This window comes from Amblyraja radiata, chromosome 6 (assembly GCF_010909765.2).
Source record: "Amblyraja radiata isolate CabotCenter1 chromosome 6, sAmbRad1.1.pri, whole genome shotgun sequence".
Classification (NCBI taxonomy): Eukaryota; Metazoa; Chordata; class Chondrichthyes; order Rajiformes; family Rajidae; genus Amblyraja; species Amblyraja radiata.
The window spans coordinates 90,454,065-90,479,028 of record NC_045961.1 but is presented as its reverse complement, the minus strand read 5'-3'; the positions used below and the strand labels follow the sequence as shown (position 1 = coordinate 90,479,028).

The 24,964-nt window shown below is 42.8% G+C and overlaps 1 protein-coding gene across 4 annotated transcripts in view; it reads left to right on the top strand.

Annotated features, from left to right (window-relative positions):
• The first annotated feature begins 918 nt into the window (after positions 1 to 918).
• The window catches only part of fam168a (family with sequence similarity 168 member A), an 82,305-nt gene continuing 58,259 nt past the window's right edge, over positions 919 to 24,964 (top strand). The window contains exon 1 of one of the 4 annotated variants that reach the window (XM_033023175.1): positions 919 to 1,106. The gene's annotated coding sequence lies outside the window, so the exon portion shown is untranslated. The remainder of the gene's footprint in view (positions 1,107 to 24,964) is intronic. The other 3 variants (XM_033023176.1, XM_033023177.1, XM_033023174.1) reach the window with 3 other exon arrangements.

Below are 24,964 nucleotides of genomic sequence, written 5' to 3'. Positions count from 1 at the left end.
CCCTCTGTGATCCCCCCCCTGCCCTCCAACTGTAGCCCTTGCTGTCTCCTCCCCTTCCTTAACCCTCTAGCTGTCTCCTCCCATCCCCCCTCCCTCGGGCTCCTCCTCCTCCCTTTTTCCTTCCTTCTCCCCCCCACCCCCCATCAGTCTGAAGAAGGGGTTCGGCCCGAAACGTCGCCTATTTCCTTTGCTCCATAGATGCTGCTGCACCCGCTGAGTTTCTCCAGCATTTTTGTGTACCTTCGATCTTCCAGCATCTGCAGTTCCTTCTTGAACAAAATTCTTAAGGGGTTGGACAGGCTAGATGCAGGAAGATTGTTCCCGATGTTGCGGAAGTCCAGAACTAGGGGGTCACAGTTTAAGGATAAGAGGGAAGTCTTTTAGGACCGAGATGAGAAAATCATTTTTTACACAGAGAGTGGTGAATCTCTGGAACTCTCTGCCACAGAAAGTAGTTGAGGCCAGTTCATTGGCTATATTTTATGAGGGTGGTAGATGTGGCCCTTGTTGCTAAAGGCATCAGGGGGTATGGAGAGAAGGCAGGTACAGGATCCTGAGTTGGATGATCAGCCATGATCATATCGAATGGCGGTGCAGGCTCGAAGGGCCGAATGGCCTACTCCTGCACCTATTTTCTATGTTTCAACTCAGTATCCTGTACCTGCTTTCTCTCCATACCCCCTGATCCCTTTAGCCACAAGGGCCACATCTAACTCCCTCTTAAACTCCCTCTCGACCAGAAACGTCACCCATTCCTTCTCTCTAGAGATGCTGCCTGCCTGTCCCGATGAGTTACTCCAGCATGTTTGTGCCTATCTTCAGTGTATAACCAGCAGCTGCAGTTCCTTCCTTCCTACACACACACCCTCCCTCTTCTGACAACAGATTGACAAGCTGGCCGGTGACGCTAAGGAGCAGAGGCGGTGCCGGACGTGGCGTGCAGGCGCTTCCCTCCCTCTGCTTGGGTTCGGTTTGAGAAGGAGACCGAGCAGTGCACAGAAAAAAAGAGAGAGAGCGAGAAAGGGAGAGGCACACACACACATACACAGAGCGAGGAAAATATCCATAGCAGGGAGGGAGGGAGGCGCTCGGTCCGGTACTTACTGGTAAGCGCCTGTTATTTGTTTATTTTTGGGGGGAAAAACAGCTATGGAGCCGCCGGACGCTCGAATGTTTTCTTTTGTGCCTTTGCAAGTGAGGAGAAGGGAGGACAAACAATAAAAAGAGGGGAGGTTTTTTTTTTAAGATGGACGTTTGTTGTGGCTGCTGACTGTGTTGTGCAGGGGGGGGCAGGGCTGGATTGCTGCTGCTGCTGCGGCGGGAGTCACAGTCAGTCTGCCTTCCTTCCTTCCCTCCCCTCAACACTAACCTAACTTGGCCGTCGAAGTGTCAGTGCGGGATATTAATCGCACGGGGTTCAATCTGTTTTTGGGGATCCGGGCTTTTCCCCGTGAAGGGACGGGGGAAGGGAAGGGAAGGGGAAAAAAAATAATGAGCTAAAATGGACGTTGTTGGCGCAGGAGCCCCCTCGTCCACCCACCGCCGTTCAGTCCCAGGGAAGAGGAAGGAAGGGCTCTTTCTCTCACCTCAGGAATGCAGTGAGGCGCGGAAACAGCCGCAAAACCTGGAATAAAATTCATTAAGTTGCATTCTCGTCTCTTCCCCCCCCTCTCATCCTCCCAAATTTAACTTTGATTTAATTTTTTATGCCCCCCCCCCCCCTTGAGAGCAAGTATTTTGATTTTCCCTTTCCCGACCAGTCTCTCATTCCCACCCCCTTTTCTCCTTTGCTGCAATCTATGGAGTCGGATACATTTTAGTTCTCAAATGTTTATTTAAAAATAGAAACGGGGCGGCAAGGGTGCCACTGAAGCACAGTTAAAAATCGAGGCGGTTCCGTCTCTAGTGCATTTGCTCAGTTGTTGGAAGTATTTTCTTTGTGATGGCGACAATATTTTCTTTTCAGTTTAGTGAACAACCTCAGCCCGCCCCCAACGTGGAAAAAAAAAAGACTCCACTAATGTAATTTTGGCCTGGATCTTTCTGTTATTATCTAAAAACAGTCGCATGACCAATTTTTCAAATATCGGTTTCAAAAAAAGAAAAGAAACTATAAACGTTAAATATGCGGATTGAATTTACAAGCGATGCCAATTCGTGTTTCTGCTGTTTGGGAGCGCTATACGAGTACTTAAAATGGACGGGTTATGGCGGCTGGTTTTAAAGACCTGAAAGGCATTGAAATCTAAGAGTTTAAAAAAAAATGTCAACTGCACCCAATGACCGAGGCACAGCAGTTAATGGTTTCCCACTAATTTGGTCCGTTTCGAAAATTGAGAAAAGCTTTCAAAAACTCTAGAGACTACACTTTGCGCTTTCGACACAATCAGCCTAAAAATTCCTTCAGTTTTTTCTTTTTTTCCCTGCAGCTGCGCTAATTTAGACATGTCAATCCGTTTTGTATATACGTGCGGACGTCTATCGAAATAACATTTACGCCCAAGATATTGCAAAGGGGAATAGAATTGTACTTAAAGCATTTTTAATTCAAAAGTGCTTGCCAGAGTAGTTCGTTATTTCCTAGGATGGTGTGTGTACCCAACACGGGTGCAATAGTACCACGGCAGTACCTCGCTGCCGACCGTGGCATATTTATCATACAATTTTATTCTGGTTTTGTTTTTCAACCGTCAGTTTTATTAAATGTGCTCATTTATTCTGGGTTTAGGTTGTATGCCAAAACGATATTCTTTGAACATAATTACAGTTTTTTTCAGTGCATTGTTTTTACTATTAACTTTCTAAAATCTATCATGTTTAACGTCCCTCCCCAAAATGAAGTAGGGCTTGTTTTTGCCATCTGGCCTAATTATGCAGATATTTGGCAATGTACAGAAATTATAATACAGAAATGAATATTGCCTGCTCATTGGTTGTCAGCTTTTAAGATGTTGTATGTCTCATCTTCCTCTGTGTAAATGGGCTGTGTATTCGTGCAGAACCTGCATGTTGTTCTACTTCAAAGACTGGCAATGTGAAATGTTCAGTGTAAAGTATTGCAGTTCCTGTAAATGTTGTTGTCTATTAGAATTTCTTCCTTGCGTCCTGAATTTGTGCAATTGGTACATGTATTCATCTATAATTGATCTAAATACTATTCAATATTTCGGAGATAAAATTCATTTCCAATAGCTATTTTATGCTAGGAAGTTAGGTGAGCAGAATGTGGAGTTTTGTCATGAGTATGTTCAATACAGAATCATTCACATTTGTGGCACTGAAGCAGGCCATTTGGTCCATTGTATCCATGCCAGCAAAATATCTGTCTGTGCCACTTCCCAACTGTGTAGATCATAGCTCTTCTGTTCATCCTGATACTTGAACATGGTGAAGGCTTGTACTATCTTTTCATCTTGCATGCAATCAGATTTTTATTTTGTGTGAATTGTATATAATTTTAGATCTAGTTCAATGTTAACCAGGAAAATATGTTTAATACGTTGATAACCTGAATCTAAAATGTTTTGAACCACAGGTCAGACAACAATATTGCTTGAAGGCAATAATTATAAACAGAAATAGAGTGTTTCACAATGCATCCAGGCTAAACTAGTTGAGTTTTAAAGCCCCCCCCCCCCCAAGAATGAATTGGAGTCTTACATGAAACGCCAGGTTTTTGACCTGCCATAGGATTTAATCTGCCATTGAAGAATTTGCTGTGTCTTGAATCATAGTTGTTTTAAAATAGATAAAATAGGACACCTTACTCTGACAATGTTCTTGCCTTATAATTGTATTCATATTTAAAGGTTAAGATGTCATTCTCATATGTCTGTGCATATAAAGATTTTTTAAGGAAATATAACTCAAACTAGCTTTAAGATTAGAGAAGTTACCAAAATTTGATTTCAACATTTGTTACCCAAAATATAAAAAAACAAATATGTAGAAATCAATAATAAAACTTGTAAAATCTGCATTGCCAGTGCCTTTGTTGTAAATGTTTTTGGGGCAAAAATGCATTGATGTTGCCTGATGATCACTGGTGCTACACTGTGTTAGTGCATATCATACATGTGCTTGTTACAAGTGTCATGAGCTATGGGTCGATACTTGAGCTGCTATTGGGGTGCGTTCTCTGGCCTTTGGCACCAGGAAGAGGAGTCCTTGATGACTGCTTGCTTTGCCATGGGCAACTGCCAGATACAAGTGAGTGACCCCATGATTCTCTATGACTCTATACCCTGTTGGTGCTATAGTGTGACAAGAGGGCTTGTTGCAGAACATTTGGTGTCATTTATCTTGCTGTTGCAGAGCAGGCAGTGCTTATTGACACTCTTTAAGTGCAGATGCTGTTGCTATGTGCTATCCTGAGATTTGGGGCACCAATATGATTGGGTTGACTGCTCTGTTTTAGAAGGCCTATTTTCCTTATCTACAGCTTCTCAATGAAAGACTTGCAGCAGTTCCCAATGCATAATAAATTTGATTTTTGACAACAAAATAATATTTTGCATTGGGTGAGGTGCATTTTTTAATTAAGAATTAGGCAATTAAGTAAAATCGTTCCTGGTAGGCCTAACTATAGTGTGTGTGTAAATTTGTGCACATGCTCTTGATCCATCATTGTATATTCACTAATCAAAGAAATTAGAACTACCACACTGAGTAACAACAAATTCTTTAGAACTAACCATATCAAAGCCTTAAAACAATAAATCACTTCTTTGAACACTTAATGTAAAATTTTGGTTAGTTCTTGGAATGTTGCAGAATGAATTTGAAAATTTAGGGCTTAAAACTTATATTGTACCTTAAATATTGAAAGCAAAAGTGTTATTTTCTGATATTTTGTTTGATTGGTTACCAAATAGATGGATAAACCTCCAGGTATCAAATCCAAGGAATCATTTTAATTTCTGAGAAAGGGGATTAAGGATGCTGGACAACAGGATGTTTCCTCGTACAATATATTTTAATATGAATAAAACGAAAGGGCGGAGTGGGCTCGTCAGCCTGGGAAGGCAGTCCATCTGAGAGAGGGGAAACTCTGATTTAAAACCTCCACTGCCTTGTGGCCATATCCAGTCATGGAAAGGACTCCAGGAGTGAACCTCAAGAAAATCCGGAGCCGAAACCCCTAAGGCAGTTCGTCGTTGTCTACAACCTCGCTCTGGCATCTCCTTCGACGGCGCTGGTGCCGAACTAACGGCCCTGCAGTTCCTTTGGATCAATCAGTGATGTGGAGAGGGGGGACGTGCTGCATGGGCCACAGCCTGTCCTCAATATGACATCGCCCAGGCTTGCATCCGACCAGGATGCATCACCCATGGTCATTCATGACTGAGAGGGGCCTACTACTAAAACAAAAGACTTGGGAGAGTAATGTTTTCTATTCGGATAGAAAATATGACCAACATGAGATGACATTAGGAAAAGATGTGTGAAAGAATATTTGGCTGAGGTAATGAGATTCCTCGGGTGTGCTTCAAAAGACGAGATAGCACGGAAACAGGCCCTTCAGCCCACCAAGTCTGCTTCCCCATACACTAGCACTATCCTACATATGAGGGGACAATTTACTGAAGCCAATTAACCTACAAACCAGTACTTTGCATCTGCTTTAGAAAGCAGATGGGACTTTCTGAAACAGTGTAGCTCTTCCTCAATGCCTTTTATTTATCATATGCAGTGTGACTGATATGCTTATTGAATTCTATCTCTTGATTGAATCATTCTTTATTGTATCTGATTATGTTTTGATGGTCTCCCATTCAAGTACTGATAAGACTCATGGCGAGTCAACCCAGATGTTTGTGCCCAAGTCCCAGAAGTTGAACACAGTCTTGTAATTGTGAGTGGTAAGAGGCACTCACAATTACAACATTTATAAGATACCTGGACATATGAATGGATAGGAAAGCTCTGGGGAGGATTTGGACCAGGCACAGGCAAGTGGGAATACCTCACTTTGGCAACATGATTGGCATGGATCAGCATGGGTCTTGAGTTGTGCTGAAGGGCCTGTTTCCATGCTGTATTAATCTAACTCCCGCGATGGAATGCACAACAAGTGAATGGTTGTATGCAAACCATATGAGATTAAATAGAATACCATGGAACATTCAATTAAATTGAATACTATGGAACAATTATTGCTGCCATCCTTCACATACAGATTTAACTTGATTATAGAAACAGAAAATAGTAGGAGTAGGCCATTCGGCCCTTCGAGCCTGCACCACCATTCAATATGATCATGGCTAATCATTCAACTCAGTATCCTGTACCTGCCTTCTCTCGGCAGTGGGTTAGATAGTGGGTGTGTGCGTAATGTAGTATTCAAAACACTCTACGCCTTTGGCCTTGCACAATAATGTCTTTGATTACCACTGGATTGCATATCCCAGAGGTAGAGTAAGAAAATGTTCCAACTTAAAGGCATTCCATATGGTCCATAGAAATAAATGTAGTGCAAAGTTGATGTAGTTAATGGAGATTAAACAAAAAAGGAGATGGGGAAATTAATTAAAGCCATTCTAGTTGAAAGAAACAAGTTCAGTGGAAGAGAAATAAGGTGAAAGCAGTAGCATCATTGCATATTTGCAATGAGATATTCAAAATAATAGTTTTCTTTAGTTTAAGCTCTTTGGCCCACCGATTCCATGCCGCCATCAATCCAGTTCACATTCGTTCTGTGTTCTTCCACTTTCTCATCCGTTCCCTGCACATTAGGGGAAATTTACATTGGCCAATTAACCTACATATCTTTGGGATGTTGGAAGAAACCCATGCCTGGGAGCAAGTGTAAAAACTCCAAGACAGCACTTGAGGTCAGGATTGAATCTGGGTCTCTAGCGCGGAGAGGCAGCAACACAATCAGCTGCGCTACTGTGCCGCCCTTAATGTGTAATGTGATCATGATATTCAAATGAGTAAACAAATTATTAGACTGTTTTTAGATTTTAGAAATATTGCTTTTTTAGCTTGTGTTTTACTTAGATTTCCCTTCCTTTGGCTGTGTAATCACTGGCATATCCAGCAGAGTAAAAATATTTTGCCCAATACCATCTCTAAATTTGAATGAAATAAATTTTAAATTATCAGTCCTACTTTATTCTTTACTCTTGAGTCTATTTTGTTCCATTGTAACCTTGGGTTAAAACTGAAACAATAACAAGTCCTGAGGCAATAGCTGGAAGGAATACTGAAACCCTTTCTGGTTCTGCAGGTATTATTGAAATCATGGTAGTAAATCATTATGTTAGTTGCCTTTCACAGAATCTATTCCTCCTTGCAATTCTTACTTTAAGGTGGTAAGGGCTTGACATCCTTCCCAAAGTAGCAAGGGAGACAAATTGAGACTACTTCAGCACTTGTGCCCTTTTTTTTACTGCTTTTGCAGAAATGGTTATTAGTTTAATAATTAAGGAACTAAATATGTCAGTCATACAATACAAAAACATGTCCTTCGGCTCACCATGATCATGCTGATCAGCTATCCATCTATACTAGCCCCACTTACAAGCACTTGGTTCACAACTTTGTCTTGATGATTTAAGGATTCCTCTAGATAGTAAAATGTTGAGTCAGTTTATTCCAGTTTCTAAATGCCTCCAGTTGAAACACAAACTTTTTGGTACCCTCAAAACTATACACCTTATTCTAAACCATTGCTCTCTGATTTTAATTGCCTCCTGTTATGGGCAAAAGCTTCCCTCTACTTACCTTATCTATGCCCCCCATAATGTTATATATCCCGCAAAGGACTCTAAACAAACAGTCTTTCCTCATAATTAAAATGCTCTATGTTCATTTTCCTTTACACTCTTCAGTGCAATGAAATCCTTGGAGTCATAGCCATACAGCGTGGCAATATGCCCTTCGGCCCAACCTATCCATGCTAACTAAGATGCTCATCCAAGCTAGTCTAGCAGGGCTCTGGGAAGTGTTATAGAGCAGCGGGATCTAGGAATGCAAGTACATAATTCCTTACTCAGAGTATTGAGTATGGAAGTTGGGAGGTCATGTGAAAGTTGTATAAGACATTGGTGAGGCCACATTTAAAGTATTCAGTGTTGCCGACCATGTTCTAGGAAAGATGTTATCAAGCTGGAAAGGGTACAGAGAAGATTTGTGAGGATGTTGCTAGGACACGAAGGCCTGAGCTGTAGGGAGAGTTGGGCAGGATAGGACATTCCTTGGTGCAGGAGAATGAGAGGTGATCCTACAGAGGTGTACAAGATCATGAGAGGAATAGATCTGGTAAAAGCACAGTCTTTTGTCCAGAGTAGAGGAATGGAGAACCAGGGGGTCATTGGTTTGAGTTGAGAGGGGAAAGATTTAATAGGAACCTGTGGGGTGTTTTTTTTTTAAACACAGAGAATGGTGGGTATATGGAGCGAGCTGCCAGAGGACGTAGTTGAGGCAGGTACTATTATAACATTTCAGAGACATTTCTTGAGGTACTTGGATAGGATAGGTTAAGTGGGTTATGGACTAAGCACGGGCAGGTGGGATTAGTGCAGATGGGACATGTTGGTTGCCGTGGACAAGTTGGGCCGAAGGGCCTGTTTCCAAGCTGTATGACTTTATAATCCCTCAACCTTGTACTTGTCCCAAAGTCTTTTAAATCTTATTGGACCTACCTCAACTGCTTCATCTTCCATTGACCCATGACCCTCTTTGGAAAATGCTGCCCTTTGGATTCCTATTAAATCTTTCCCCTCTTGGGGAAAAAAAATCCCTCTAGTTTCTGGTTCTCCAATCATGGAGGGAGAAGCCTATGTATATTTACCTTTCTATGCCCCTCATGGTTTTTATACATTCTCCATTAGATCATTCCCCTCAGTCTCTTACACTTCTCGGAATACTGGCTACTCTTTCCCTTTAACTCAGTCCCTCGAGTCCAGGCAACATCCTGGTAATTCTTTTCTGAACCTTTTCTGGCTCAATGGGTTCTTTCCTATAGCATTCTAACTTGGGCAAGTCCAGAACCAGGGGCCACCGTCTTAGAATATAGGGGAGGCCATTTAAGACTGAGGTGAGAAAAAACATTTTCACGCAGAGAGTTGTGGAATTCCCTGCCACAGAGGGCAGTGGAGGCCAAATCACTGGATGGATTTAAGAGAGAGTTAGATAGAGCTCTAGGGGCTAATGGAATCAACGTATATGGGGAGAAGGCAGGCACGGGTTATTGATTGGGGATGATCAGCCATGATCGCAATGAATGGCGGTGCTGGCTCGAAGGGCTGAATGGCCTCCTCCTGCACCTATTTTGTATGTTTCTATATTCAATGCCCTGGCTGATGAAGGCCAGCATACTCAAATATACCATAACCATGTATTTGTGATCCCACTTTCATGGAATTATGCACTTGTACTCCTAAGTTCCCCTGTTCTATAACACTGCCCAGGGCAATAGACAATAGGTGCAGGAGTAGGCCAATTCGGCCCTTTGAGCCAGTACTGCCATTCACAGTGATCTTGGCTGATCATCCACAATCAGTACCTCGTTCCTGCCTTCTCCCTATATCCCCTGACACTGCTATCTGTAAGAGCTCTATCTAACTCTCTCTTGAAAGCATCCAGAGAATTGGCCTCCACTGCCTTCTGAGGCAGAGAATTCCACAAATTCACAACCCTCTGTGTGAAAATGTTTTTCCTTATCTCCCTTCTAAATGGCTTACCCCTTATTCTTAAACTATGGCCCTTGGTTCTGGACTCCCCCAACATCGGGAACATGTTTCCTGCCTCTAGCGTGTCCAAACCATACAAGCCCAGCCGCTCCATTCTATCAAAATATGACAGTCCCGCCATCCTGGGAATTAACCTCGTGAACCTACACTGCACTTCCTCAATAGCAAGAATGTCCTTCCTCAAATTTGGAGACCAAAACTATACACAATACTCCAGGTGTGGTCTCACTAGAGCCCTGTACAACTGCAGGAGGACCTCTTTGCTCCTATACTCAATACCTCTTGTTATGAAGGCCAAAATGCCATTTGCTTTCTTCACTGCCTCCTGCTTGACAGCTCACTGTGAAATCCCTGTCCTGATTAGATTTTTCCAAAATGCAACACCTCACAATTATCTGCATTAAACTCAATTTACTGTACCTCAGCCCACTTGTCCAGCTGTTCAAGATCCTGCTGTAATTCTTTATAACCTTTGCCTTTGTCTATGATACCACTTATTTTACTGTCATCTGCAAAGTTATTATGCCTTGTACATCATAACCAAATCATTGATATAGATGTCAAAAGCACACCCAGCACCAACTACTGAGACATATCACTAGTCATGAACATCCAGTCTGAAAAATAGCCTCCACCATTACCCTTTTTCTTATCTTGTTGATTATGTATCAGATTAACTAGGGTTTCATTGGATCCCATGACATTTAACCTTCCATGCAGCATACCATATGGATTCCTATCAAAGAACTTGCTAAAGTCCAACGAGAGACTGGATTCACTGCCCTGCCTTCTTTGAACATATTGATTATTTCAGAAAGCTCATCGAATTTGCGAGATGATCTCCTGTGCACAAAGTCCTACTGTTTTTCCAGATGTATCTATCATATCTCAAGATGTACCAAGGATGTAAGGCTTGGCTTCCTGGTGTATTTTTCTTTATAGTTCTTAAATAAAGGGAACATCAGTTGTCTTCCAGTCTTCCATACTTTACCCATGGCTAACGATGATACATAAATCTCAGCCAGGCATTCTGCAATTTCTTCTTGTTTCCCATAATGCTCTTAATATCTGATCGGGGCCTGGAGATGTATCTACCTTTTTAAGAGATTCGGCATAACCTCTATTTAATTTGTACTGTTCCCGAGGCATCCGGATTAACTTCTCCTAGTTTCCTTAGATAGACACAAAGCTGGAGTCATTCAGTGGGACAGGCAGCATTTCTGGAGAGAAAGAATGGATGATGGTTCGGGTCGAGACCCTTCTTCTGAAGAGTCTTGACCTGAAACCGCCCATTCCTCTCCAGAGATGCTTCCTGTTCCGCTGAGTTACTCCAGCTTTTTGTCTATCTTCGGTTTAAACCAGCAATTTTATTATTATGTAGAGCAGAGGTAAGATATTCATTGAGCACCTCACCCATCTGTTCTGGTTCTTATTCTCTCCCTTGTTAATCTTTGTCTATAAAATCTTTGTGTTTTCATCTTCTCTGCAAAAATGTGTTTAGTTTGGAGACCAGAATTGCAACAGTGCTCCAGCTGTGCAGTGACAAATGTAACTAAAGCTCCTGATGTGGCTTCCTTTACTTTGGCAAGAGCAAATGTAGACTAGGCAACTGTTTTGCAGACCGCTTGTACTCTGTCTGCTTCGGCCTGCTGGATCTCATGGTTGCTAGCCATTTTAACTTCCTTTCCCATTCCTGTGCTGACCTTTTTGTAATGGGCCGTTTCCCAAGCCAGAGTGAGATCACGTGCAAGCTGGACGAACTGCACCTTGTATTCTTCTTGTGCAGCATCGAACTCAATGATTGGATCATTGAGCTCCACAATTTTAGGTAACTAACCCTGCGGATGGAGTCGAGGAAGGAGGTATAAGGACAGGTGCTGCTTTTCCTGCAGTTGCAGGGAAAGTTGTCCATTCTAGGACTTCTGAGATGTCCTAATTCTTCCGGGAATGTGGGTTTCCTCCCCCCCTTCTGTCATACATGAGGCCTCTTCTGTGCTCTGTAGTTCTGCTCTCGCTCTCTCTCCACCCAGGTGCAACAAGGACTGTTCCCCTGGTGTTCACCTTTCAGCCTCCGCACTCAACACATCTGCCATTTCCGTCACCTCCTTGGGGATCCCACCATTAATCGGATCTTTCCATCCCCACCCCATTCAGCCTTCTGTAGGGGCCACCGCTCCCTCTGCAACTCCTTGGTTCACTGCCACACCAGGTACTTTCTGCTGCAACTGCAGGAGATGCAACTGTCATTGTACCCTTCGACTCCATCCAGGGACCCTAACAGCCCTTCAGGTTAGATAGAGGTTCACATGTACCTCCTCTAACCTCATCTACTGCATCTGATGTTCCCCATGTGGGTTCCTGTACATCAGTGAGACCAAGTGTGGACTTGCAACCATTTAGCTTGCGCTTGGTCTGACCAGGCCTATGGAATCTCCCGGTTGCCAACCATTTGAACTTCCATTCCCATTCAGACCTTGTTGGAGTAACTCAGTGGGACTGCCACACACAAATTGTAGGAACAGCACTTATTTTGCTTGAGCAGCTTACAAGCCAGCGATTTGAACATTGAATTCTCTAACTTTAAATAACTTCTACTTGCACTTCCTCCTCCCTACAAACCATCGTTATTTTACTGGATCCACAATTCTCTGCATTGCCTGACACACTAGTCGTCCTAGGGGTACGTTCAGCAACAGACTGGTTCCACCAAGATGCAATACAGAATGCCGCAGGAGATCCTTCTTCACTGTGGCTACCAAACTGTACAATTGCTCCCCCTTCCGTCATGGGGTAGACTGACCCCCCTCTCCCCAAATCCCCAAGTCTTTACACATCCTCAATCCTTTCCACTCGTCACTTTAATTTCATGTTTTATATATCTTGTGTTTTATGATTGTTGGCAGATCAATTTCCCTCCTGGGATAAATAAAGTTCTAGTGCATCGTATTGTTTTGCTCTTGAGATCACACCTTTCCTAGCTAACAATGTACCTGCCAAGCACCACCTGTCTGAGGTAATTTGAGGCCTCTTCACCTCTTTCTCACCCCACCAACCCTCTACTTTCAGTCTGAAGAAGGGTCCTGACCCGAATCCTCACCATCCTATTTCTCCAGAGACGCTGCCTGACCTGCAGCACTTTGTGTCTATCTTTATCAATTTCATTGTTCTTTATAGGGCCTTAAGTGCTAATTTTAAATCTTCCCCTCTCATCTTAAAACAGTGCCCTCTAGTTCGTGATTGCTGTAACTGGGGGAAAAGACTCTGCCTTCACCTTATGTATTCCCCTCATGATTTTTACACCCCTATAAGATCATTCATCAGTCTCCTGTACTCCAAGGAAAAAAAGTCCCAGTCTGTCCAATTTCTCCCTTCAGCTCATGGGCTTGAGTTCTGGCAATATCCTTGTAAATCTTCTCTGCAATCGTTGCAGCCTAAATTGCATCTAGTAGCAGGGTGACCAAAACTGAATACATTACTCTTTTTGTAGGAAGGAACTGCAGATGCTGGTTTACACTGAAGATGGGTACAAAATGCTGGAGTAACTTAGCGGGTCAGGCAGCATCTCTGGAGAAAATAAATAGGTGACGTTTTGGGTCGAGACTATTCATCAACACTCTTTGCGCGATCTCACCAATGTCATGTACAACTGTTACATAATGTCCCAACTTCTGTACTTCTGTTCCCTGACAGATGAAGGCCAGCACGCTAAAAGCTGACTTCATCACCCTATCTACCTGCGATACTCTGATCTAATTGAATGGTAGAGTCGACTCAACTGACTGTCTGCCTGATCTGTATATGATGGCAATGCATGCTGGTGTCACGTTGTTCTGTTATGAATGAAATGTTCGTAGTTGGACTGCGTTTATGGACGATGAAAGAATAAAATGGAAATCAGTTAGAAAATAGAATGGTGATGTGGAGAGGGGCAATTGATAAAAGGACGTTAATAGGTAGAATGGTGAGAGATACTCGTACAGTCAGAGGAATGACGTAAGCCTAGAAAATAGAAAATGTGCCTGCACTGCAGCAATGGGAGGTTCATGCTGGGAGAGTGAGAAAGCCAGCAGTCTGTTTACACTGTGTGAGGTATAATTTATGTAGCTTTGTGTAGTACAAATACATCTCTTTTTGCATCCATTTTAAAAGGTTATGCAGCCTCATGAGGTAAGGCGAGAGAATGCACAGCTATAGACCTTTGATATTGACTTCACACAGAGCATGTCCAACATATCTGTGCTTATAAAGATGACATTTTAGAACGAATGCATAATTCATATTCTATGCAGTAGTTACCTAGATGACTGAAGAATGGTTTAAAAAAAATTTTTATTGCTTTTTTTGGATGGTTGTGCAACATCAGCAATAAACTAAAACAGTTGATACTATTATTATCATTTATGGAATGTACACAATATAAGTAAAGGAGTACACACAAAATGCTGGAGTAACTTAGCAGGTGAAGCAGCATCTCTGGAGAGAAAGAATGGGCGACGTTTTGGGTCGATACCCTTCTTCAGGCTGATGTCAAGGGAGGGGCGGGACAAAGATAGAATGTAGGCGGAGACAGTAAGACGGGGAAGGGGATGGCGAGAGAATGCAAGGGCTACCTGAAGTTAGAGAAGTCAATGTTCATACTGCAGGGGCGTAAACTACCCAAGCGAAATATGAGGTGCTGTTCCTCCAATTTGTGCTGGGCCTCACTCTGACAATGGAGGAGGCCCAGGACAGAAAGGCCAGATTGGGAATGGGAGGGTGAGTTGAAGTACTGAGCCACCGGGAAATCAGCTAGGTTAAGACGGACTGAGCGGAGGTGTTCAGCGAAACGATCGCCGAGCCTGTGCGTGGTCTTGCCGATGTTGAGAAGTTGACACAGTGGACAAGTTGGAACAGTGGACACAGTAGTTGGGGTTTGGGGAGGTGCAAGTGAACTTCTGCCTTACCTGGAGAGACTGGGTCCTTGGATGGAGTCGAGGGGGAAGGTAAAGGGACAGGTGCTGTATCTCCTGCGGTTGCAGGGGAAAGTACCTGGGGAGGGGGTGGTTTGGGTGTGAAGGGACGAGTTGACCAGGGAGTTACGGAGGGAACGATCTCTGCGTAAAGCAGAAAGGGGTGGAGATGGGACGATGTGGCCAGTAGTGGGATCCCGTTGGAGGTGGCAAAAATGTTAGAGGATTATATGCTGTCTGTGATGTCTGATAGGGTGGAAGGTGAGGACAAGGGGGACCCTGTCCTTCTTGCATAAGGAGCTCCACCTGATGGAGGAATAGCAATACATTTCAAAGGCAGAGTCCTATGTCACCTGGGAACTTGCAGGTTAGCAATTCCCATGTGCCAGATGCCCTTTGTCCTTGGTGGTAAAGGTTGCAGGTTTGTGCAGTGGTTTTGGAGTAGCGTAAACAGGTAATTGCAGTGCAGTTTATTTCTGGTACAGACTCCAGCCATAAGTTATAAATGATGGAGGAAATGTATTAGGGTGATGGATGAGATTCCTATTGAGCTGGCTACTCAGTTTTGCAAGATATTGCCCATTTTTTAGCATGTTGGGGTTTCATTCGTCCAGCGGTTTAACTCCTAATTTCTGTCTTGAAGATAGTGGTAAGGATTTGGGAGCCATGGATTCACCTTATCAGCATAAGGTGCCTATTAACCTGGCCACCATCGACTCCACAGTCAAAAGGGCCCAAAAGAGGATATACTTCCTGTGGCAGCTGAAGAAACAATCTGCCGCAGGCAATGATGGTCCAGTTTTATACTGCCATCATAGAGTCTGTCATCACCTTCTCCATCATGTTCTGGTTTAGCTCGGTCACCAAGTACGACATTCGGAGGCTGCAGCGCACCGTTCACTCAGCTGAGAAGGATGTTGACTGCACCCCTCTCCAATTGACGAACTGTACACTGCAAGGGCTACAAACTCTTTGAAGCACTTCATTCTGGAAGGTGACTCCGGACTGTCAAAGCTGCCACCGCTAGACATAAACACAGCTTTTTTCCACGAGCAGTAGCTCTATTCAACAGCCAAAAGTCTGTAGCCTCCTTTTGCTCTGGTATTTTATTTCATTTACATGTTTAAATTATTATGTTCTATTTTTAATTGTCTACTGTATATTGTGTTACTTGCAAGCAAAGCACCAAGGCTAGTTCCTTGTATGTACACATACTTGGCTAATACAATTTATTCAATTCAATAATATAATGCAATTTGAATTCCACAGTATTAGGTGGAATTTCTGTTTGGTTGTGGTCCCTGGCATATTGTAAGAGAGGTTTGGTTATGTCAGTGCTGTTAAATGTCAAGAATTGTTTTAGACACTCCCATCAGAGTTGGGTATAGTCCGGTAATATGGTGCAAATTTTAGCCCATGTTACAAATGTTGTCCAGTATTTGCTGCTTCTGGGTAAAACAAAACACTGCAGATGCTGGAATCTTGAGCAAAAACAGTGCTGGAGGAACTTAGAAGGTCAGACAGCATCAGTTGAGGGAAATGGGCAGACATTTCCCAATCGGAAGCATTATCCATTTCCTTCTACAGATGCTGCCTGACTTCAGTTCCTCCGGCACTTTATTTTCTGCATATGGGTATGCACTGCTTTGCTGGCTGAGTAGTTATGAATAATATTAAAGATTTTACACAATGAGTCAACAAGCATGCTTGGTTTGATCTTTGGATGTAGACAAAGCTAAGGATGAAGTGGGTGAAGATCTTGTCTCTGAGGACAATAATTACAATCATTTGTACAAAGGATAACTCCGGCCGTGGAGATCTTTCAACCTCATCTGAACATCATCAGGTTAGAAACCGTCATCAACCAACTGAGTATCAGACATTTTGGTTTAAGGGGTTGAGGGAGAATTTAATGACTTTCCTTGGATTAAAAGCAGCCTTACAGAAGCTGCCAGTTTATTGTAGTCTTTTTCATGACCTTTGTACTCAAAAGCTTAATACTTATTTAGTACTTTCAAAGCATAAGTACTAGGGGAAACCTGCAGCCAATTTGTGCACAGCAAGATTTCACAAGCATCAGTAAAAATTCCAGTCGGTGTTTAATGCATGTTGAAAGCCAAATAATTGGTCAGAGACTGCAAGAATTCCTAAACATGATGCCCTTTGTCTTGGTTTAATGGGTTGGATTGTGCCGATGGTCTGTGATTCTGAGCTGTTCAGGCACTTCAGGACATTTCGCACTTAAACCTACATTTAAGGTTGTACATAGTCAAACAAAGTCTGAGACCACCTGTAGGGCACATGCTAGTGCGCATGAATGCTCTATGGCAGGACTTGCTGTTGAGACTACTGCTTGTGCAGTGATTCACTGAGGAAATTGTGCGTTTTGCATCTGGCAACTTGCATCAAAATGAATTGGTGTACAATTTGAGACCTTATTAGAATGGGGTCGCTGACCTGGGGGAGTAGAACTATTTTGTGTACGGTCACCCCAAGGTTATGGCAGAGTTTTGATCCTGTAAACTGTAATGTGGGCAGTTCACCTGTCAGAAAGGGACATTAAACTGAGTTCCCACATGGCAGAGGATGCCTGCATCAGCCAGCAAATCCATCCTGGAGAGAAGGAATGGGTGACATTTCGGGTTGAGCCACTTCAATCTGAAGAGGGGTCTCAACTGGAAACATCACCCATTCCTTCTCTCCAGAGATGCATTTTGTGTTTATTTTTTTAATTTTTGTAGCCATTTTATTAAATGGTGACAAATACAAAATAGCAAAAAATGTCATACCTTTATAAAGTTATATTAAGATAGGGAAACAAAATTGCTATTGTAGCACTCCTAGGTTAATTTTGTAAAATTAAGTGTATTATGTTATTTTATAATCGTCAGTTTTTGATTGGAAGGAAGGCCATGGAATTTGTCATTTGTGCACAAACTGTCAGGTGGACGATAAAATAAGGATGAGATTTATTCTGGAAACCCTATGAAGAACGTTTTGTTGGTGATTACATAAACTTTACTGCATGGACTTCCTTTATTGATCAATTATTAGTATTGTTGCAATTTTTGGTAGCATTGTACATAATTGCTATATTTATACCATAGCCATTTAAACACTTGCAGGAAAAGTATTCTCCACAAATTCTGAAATTATTCTCAGACCTTTGTTGTAAAATCTGGATTAGATATAATTTAGATTAGATATAATTTATTGCCACACAGCCAGGCTGGTGGAAATTTGGGTTGTCTGCAGCGATACAATAATAAAGAACACACAACCACAATAAAACTGTAACACAAACATCCACCACAGCATTCATCACTGTGGTGGAAGGCACAAAATTTGGCCAGTCCTCCTCCATTTCCCCCCCGTGGTCAGGACCAGAGTCCAGAGTCAGTCCAGGATCGGCTCTTCCTCACCTGAGACCGCGGCTTTAAGTTGTTGTAGGCCGCAGGCCGGCGGTCAAGATTTAAAGTCCCCGCCACAGCCAGAAGCACCGTAGACTGCAGGGCTGGCGGTCGAAGCTCCCCTCCAGGGGTGATGGTAAGTCCATGCCGGACCCGCGATAGAAATCGGCCGCGGGCCGGCAGTGATGGCTTCTTCCCCCGGGTCCCCAACATGAGATCCCGGGCTGTAGACGCCGCACCAGCTGGAGCTCTGCAGGCCGCGGCTTCAGGCTGCGACTTCAGGCTGCCGGCTGCCCCGGGTCAGTGAAACGGAGCGCTCCCCTCCAGCGAGCCCCAGCGAGGGCTCACCCGCTCCACGCCGAGAGTCCACGCTGCGCCCGCCGCTGAAGCCCCGGGCGCGTCTCCGGGAAAAGCCGCGTCGATCCTTGATGTTAGGCCACGGGGGAGGCGACCTGGAAAAACTCGCCTCTCCGTGGAGGAGGCGACCGAAGCGGTTTCCCCCTCACCCCCCCACACCACCCCCCACATAAAACACACAAAGAAACATTAAATACAGACTTTAAAACATACTAAAAAAATAAAAAAAGGTTGAAAAACTGACGAGCTGCATGACAAGGCTGCTGCCAGAGCAGCGCCCCCTACATTGGAGTTGTGCAAGTTACAATTTGACCACTCCAAGACCACGGGAGACAGAAAACTGGGTCACAGTTAGGAAGGGCAACGGGCAGAGGCAGGGACTGGTGAGTACCCCGGTGGCTGTACACCTTGAAAATAAGTACTCATGTTTGAGTAAGGGTGGGGGAGACAGCCTACCCGGGGGCAGCGACAGCGGCCGGGCCTCTGGCATAAAGACCGGTCCTGTTGCTCAGAAGGGTAAGGAAAAGAAGAGGAGGGCAATTGTAATAGGGGACTCTATAGTCAGGGGGTCGGATAGGCGATTCGGTGGACGCAGACAAGAGACCCGGATGGTAGTTTGCCTCCCTGGTGCCAGGGTCAGGGATGTGTCTGAACGGGTCCAAGAAATCCTGAAATGGGAGGGAGAGGAGCCTGAGGTTGTGGTACATATAGGTACCAACGACATAGGTAAAAAAAGAGAAGAGGTCCTGAAAGAAGAATTTAGGAAGTTAGGTAGAGAGTTAAGGAGAAGGACTGCAAATGTAACAATCTCAGGATTACTGCCTGTGCCACGCGACAGTGAGAGTAGGAATGGAGCGAGGTGGAGGATAAATGAGTGGATGAGGGACTAGTGCAGTGGGTATGGATTCAAGTTTCTGGATCATTGGGACCTCTTTTGGGGAAGGTGCGACCTGTACAGAAAGGACGGGTTGCACTTGAACTCGAGGGGGACCAATATCCTGGCGGGGAGATTTGCAAAGGCTACTGGGGAGACTTTAAACTAGTATGGTTGGGGGGAGGGACTCAAATTGGGAAAGCTAGCAGTCAGTGTGTGAGGCAGGAGGCAGAGAATGGTAGCACTCTGACCCAAAATGTAGGGGAGAGAGAAGAAAAAGACAATAAACAGAGAATAAGAGAGGGTGGGTTTCTTAAATGTGTATATTTTAATGCTAGGAGCATTGTAAGAAAGGTGGATGAACTTAGAGCCTGGATTGACACCTGGAAGTATGATGTTGTGGCGATCAGTGAAACATGGTTGCAGGAGGGCAATGATTGGAAACTAAATATTCCAGGATTTCGTTGCTTCAGGTGTGATAGAATTGGAGGGGCAAGAGGTGGAGGTGTTGCATTGCTTATCAGGGAAGATATTACAGCAGTGCTTTGGCAGGATAGATTAGACGGCTCGTCTAGGGAGGCTATTTGGGTGGAACTGAGAAATGGGAAAGGGGTAGCAACACTTATAGGGGTGTATTATAGACCGCCAAATGGGGAGCGAGAATTGGAAGAGCAAATACGTAAGGAGATTGCAGATATTAGTCGTAAGCACAAGGTAGTGATTGTGGGAGATTTCAATTTTCCACACATAGACTGGGAAACACATTCTGTAAATGGGCTGGATGGGTTGGAGTTTGTAAAATGTGTGCAGGATAGTTTTTTGCAGCAATACATAGAAGTACCTACTAGAGAAGGGGCGGTGCTGGACCTCCTGTTAGGAAATGAGACGGGTCAGGCGGCAGAGGTATGCGTTGGGGAACAGTTCGGGACCAGTGATCACAATACCATTAGTTTCAATATAATTATGGAGAGGGTCTGAACTGGACCTAGGGTTGAGATTTTTGATTGGAGAAAGGCTAACTTTGAGGAGATGCGAAAGGATTTAAAAGGAGTAAATTGGGACATTTTGTTTTATGGGAAAGATGTGGAAGAGAAATGGAGTACATTTAAAGGTGAAATTTTAAGAGTACAGAATCTTTATGTCCCTGTTCGGTTGAAAGGAAATAGTAAAAATCGGAAAGAGCCATGGTTTTCAAGGGAAATTGGACACTTGGTTCGGAAAAAGAGGGAGATCTACAATAATTATAGGCAGCATGGAGTAAATGAGGTGCTTGAGGAGTATAAAGAATGTAAAAAGAATCTTAAGAAATAAATTAGAAAAGCTAAAAGAAGATATGAGGTTGCTTTGGCAAGTAAGGTGAAAGTAAACCCAAAGGGTTTCTACAGCTATATTAATAGCAAAAGGATAACGAGGGATAAAATTGGTCCATTAGAGAGTCGGAGTGGACAGATATCTGCAGAGCCAAAAGAGATGAGGGAGATATTGAACAATTTCTTTTCTTCGGTATTCACCAAGGAGAAGGATATTGAATTATGTGAGGTAAGGGAAACAAGTAGAGTAGCTATGGAAACTATGAGATTCAAAGAAGAGGAAGTACTGACACTTTTGAGAAATATAAAAGTGGATAAGTCTCCAGGTCCGGACAGGATATTCCCTAGGACATTGAGGGAAGTTAGTGTAGAAATAGCAGGGGCTATGACAGAAATATTTCAAATGTCATTAGAAATGGGGAATAGTGCCGGAGGATTGGCGTACTGCGCATGTTGTTCCATTGTTTAAAAAGGGGTCTAAGAGTAAACCTAGCAATTATAGACCTGTTAGTTTGACGTCGGTGGTGGGCAAATTAATGGAAAGGATACTTAGAGATAATATATATAAGCATCTGGATAAACAGGGTATGATTAGGAACAGTCAACATGGATTTGTGCCTGGAAGGTCATGTTTGACTAATCTTCTTGAATTTTTTGAAGAGGTTACTCGGGAAATTGATGAGGGTAAAGCAGTGGATGTTGTATATATGGACAAAGTAAGGCCTTTGACAAGGTTCCTCATGGAAGGTTGGTTAAGAAGGTTCAATGGTTGGGTATTAATGGTGGAGTAGCAAGATGGATTCAACAGTGGCTGAATGGGAGATGCCAGAGAGTAATGGTGGATGGTTGTTTGTCAGGTTGGAGGCCAGTGACTAGTGGGGTGCCACAGGGATCTGTGTTGGGTCCACTGTTTGTCATGTACATCAATGATCTGGATGATGGTGTGGTAAATTGGATTAGTAAGTATGCAGATGATACTAAGATAGGTGGGGTTGTGGATAATGAAGTAGATTTTCAAAGTCTACAGAGAGATTTATGCCAGTTGGAAGAGTGGACTGAAAGATGGCAGATGGAGTTTAATGCTGATAAGTGTGAGGTGCTACATCTTGGCAGGACAAATCAAAATAGGACGTACATGGGAATAACTGTGCACAGTTCCCTGAAAGTGGAATCTCATGTAGATAGGGTGGTAAAGAAAGCTTTTGGTGTGCTGGCCTTTATAAATCAGAGCATTGAGTATAGAAGTTGGGATGTAATGTTAAAATTGTACAAGGCATTGGTGAGGCCAATTCTGGAGTATGGGGTACAATTTTGGTCGCCTAATTATAGGAAGGATGTCAACAAAATAGAGCGAGTACAGAGGAGATTTACTAGAATGTTGCCTGGGTTTCAGCAACTAAGTTACAGAGAAAGGTTGAACAAGTTAGGGCTTTATTCTTTGGAGCGCAGAAGGTTAAGGGGGGACTTGATAGAGGTCTTTAAAATGATGAGAGGGATAGACAGAGTTGACATGGATAAGCTTTTCCCACTGAGAGTAGGGAAGATTCAAGCAAGGGGACATGACTTGAGAATTAAGGGACAGAAGTTTAGGGGTAACATGAGGGGGAACTTCTTTACTCAGAGAGTGGTGGCTGTGTGGAATGAGCTTCCAGTGAAGGTGGTGGAGGCAGGTTCGTTTTTATCATTTAAAAATAAATTGGATAGTTATATGGACGGGAAAGGAATGGAGGGTTATGGTCTGAGCGCAGGTATATGGGACTAGGGGAGAATACGTGTTTGGCACAGACTAGAAGGGTCGAGATGGCCTGTTTCCGTGCTGTAATTGTTATATGGTTATATATGAAATCACAAGCTGAGAATTATTTCTCCTTATTTTCACTTTCTTCACCCCCAACACTTATATGTCCCTAGATGCCGGATTTCACAAAGTTTAACTAGTGAGTTATTTATCAGGTTCTGATTTTCACTTACAGCAGTGCATTCAGCCTGTTCTTTACCATTACCCATTTTTAATCTTGAATATTTTTCAGAACCAAAGATGCAGTTAACATGCAGGGAATTTTTAAAGAATACTTAATACCCGTCAAGCATTTTTGTGATTCCATTATTTCTGTCTTTGCAGCATGATTGAACCACTCAGATTTGGAATGGCTGATTTACATTATTTTGCATAGATATCAATTGATAATGTGAATTAATCAATTCAATCAATCAATCAATTAATTAATAATAATAATAATAATAAATTTTATTTATGGGTGCCTTTCAAGAGTCTCAAGGACACAGATGAAAAGGGAGGGGGACGTGGGGCTAAGGATAGGCAGAGGTGAAGAGATGGGTCTTGAGGCGGGACTGGAAGATGGTAAGGGACACGGAATTGCGGATCAGTTGAGGGAGGGAGTTCCAGAGCCTGGGAGCTGCCCTGGAGAAGGCTCTGTCCCCAAAACTGGTTTAATTAATTGATTGATTGATTGATTAATTCAAAGGGAAATAAACTTTGGTTAAAAACAGAATTGAACACCATAAGGCCAAGTATCCCATTAGAATATTCTCTAGGATTATATTGATTTTAAATATTGCCAGAAAACATAACAGCTATGTTTTGTTATCTATCCATCCCTGACAGGGCTCCATTCCTCTGGCCTAGCCTCCTTGCTCTACTGTTTCTGACGATCAAAGTGGATTTAGAAACATTAATGTTTCTTTCACTAAAATGTGGAAAACGTTATGTTAATAGAACATAGAACAAAGAACTACTGCACAGGAACAGGCTCTTTGCACCACTATGTTTGTACCATGATGCCAAGTTAAACCGTTCTCATCTGCTTGAACAAGATCCATATTCCACTATTCCCTGCACTTCCACATGATTATTCAAAAGCCTCTTAAACTTCACCATCATATCTGCCTCCACCAACTCCCCCAGCAGTGCGTTCCAGTGTGTAAACAACAAAAAAACACACTTCCCCCACACATCTCCAATAAACATCTCATGTTGGATATGAAAAAGTTTATGACTGTCTATCCTATCTATGCCTCTCATAATTTTATATACTTCTATATCACGTCTCCCTTCAACCTCTGACATTCCAGAAAAAACGATCCAAGTCCATCCGACCTTTCCCTGTATCTGAAACCCTCTACTCCAGGCAGCATTCTGGTAAATCTCCTCTGCACCCTCTATCTTGTAATGGGGCTACCTGAACTGCAAGCAATACTCCAAATGTGGCCTAACCAAAGTCCTATAGAGCTGCATCATGACTTCCTGACTCTGCCTTCGTTGCTTGGGGCATTGAATGTGCTGAGAGTTTCCAGCTCTACTGTCCTTTTAGATAATTTCTAGGCTCTTTCAATTGGAAGAAGTGATGGTGAACAATGATAATTGTGGGTGTATTTTATCTTTATTTTCAGAAGACCATTGATAAACTACCCATAATAGGCTATGGTTGGAAAATGTGGTTGGGTCAAGCAGCACGTTGGTTTGCAGCTTAGTTTTTTTTTTAAACAATGAAATGAAGGGAGATTCACAGGAATTGGGAGGATAATGAGCACTGTTGACAATTTATACTTTAAAATAAAATGCATATTCTAAATTCACAAATAATGAAATTTGCTGTGGCAAGAGACAATGGTCAATATTGAGGAAGACTGCAACAGATAATGAGGATTTTTTTTGCAGGATGGTCAAATTGGTAAACTAGGTCTTGCATTTGCAAGATGATACATTTTGAGAAATACTGGTCATACCACTACAGATTATTTTTGCTCCAATCATTCCAATTGAAGTCCATGCCCATGGGGCAATGCCACCCCCGAGTATACTTTGATCAGAGTAAGTGAAAAAAAAAATCTTGGTATTGAACCATTTAAAGCCCTCTAAGAGTGAATATCAAGGATCTATTTCATTATTTGTGATTCTTAACCGTATACAACAGAATAATAATAATAATAATAAACTTTATTACGGACTCAAGGTCCAGACAAGGGGCAACATTACATTAAAAATGCATTGCATATCAAATATCATAAATATATATAAAATCATGGTATATCACATAAAAACATCATAATTTATATTTAACAAAAACCCACAATACTTAAGTTAAAAATCCAGATTAAAAGATGATCAATGTCCTACAACGAGACAACGATACCAGTGTCTCCACAACTGGGATTCGTAGCGTGTAGTGCTAACCCTTATGTTTGCCAAGGCCACAATAAGCACATTTTTAGAGTCATTTATCCTGCAAATGAATTTATACATGTGGTGTCTTAGGATAGCTTCTAAAGTACTGACTCCTGCAGCCACAAACATATTACTGGCACTACACCATCTAGGTTGTCTTAGCAGTGTTCTCATGGCATC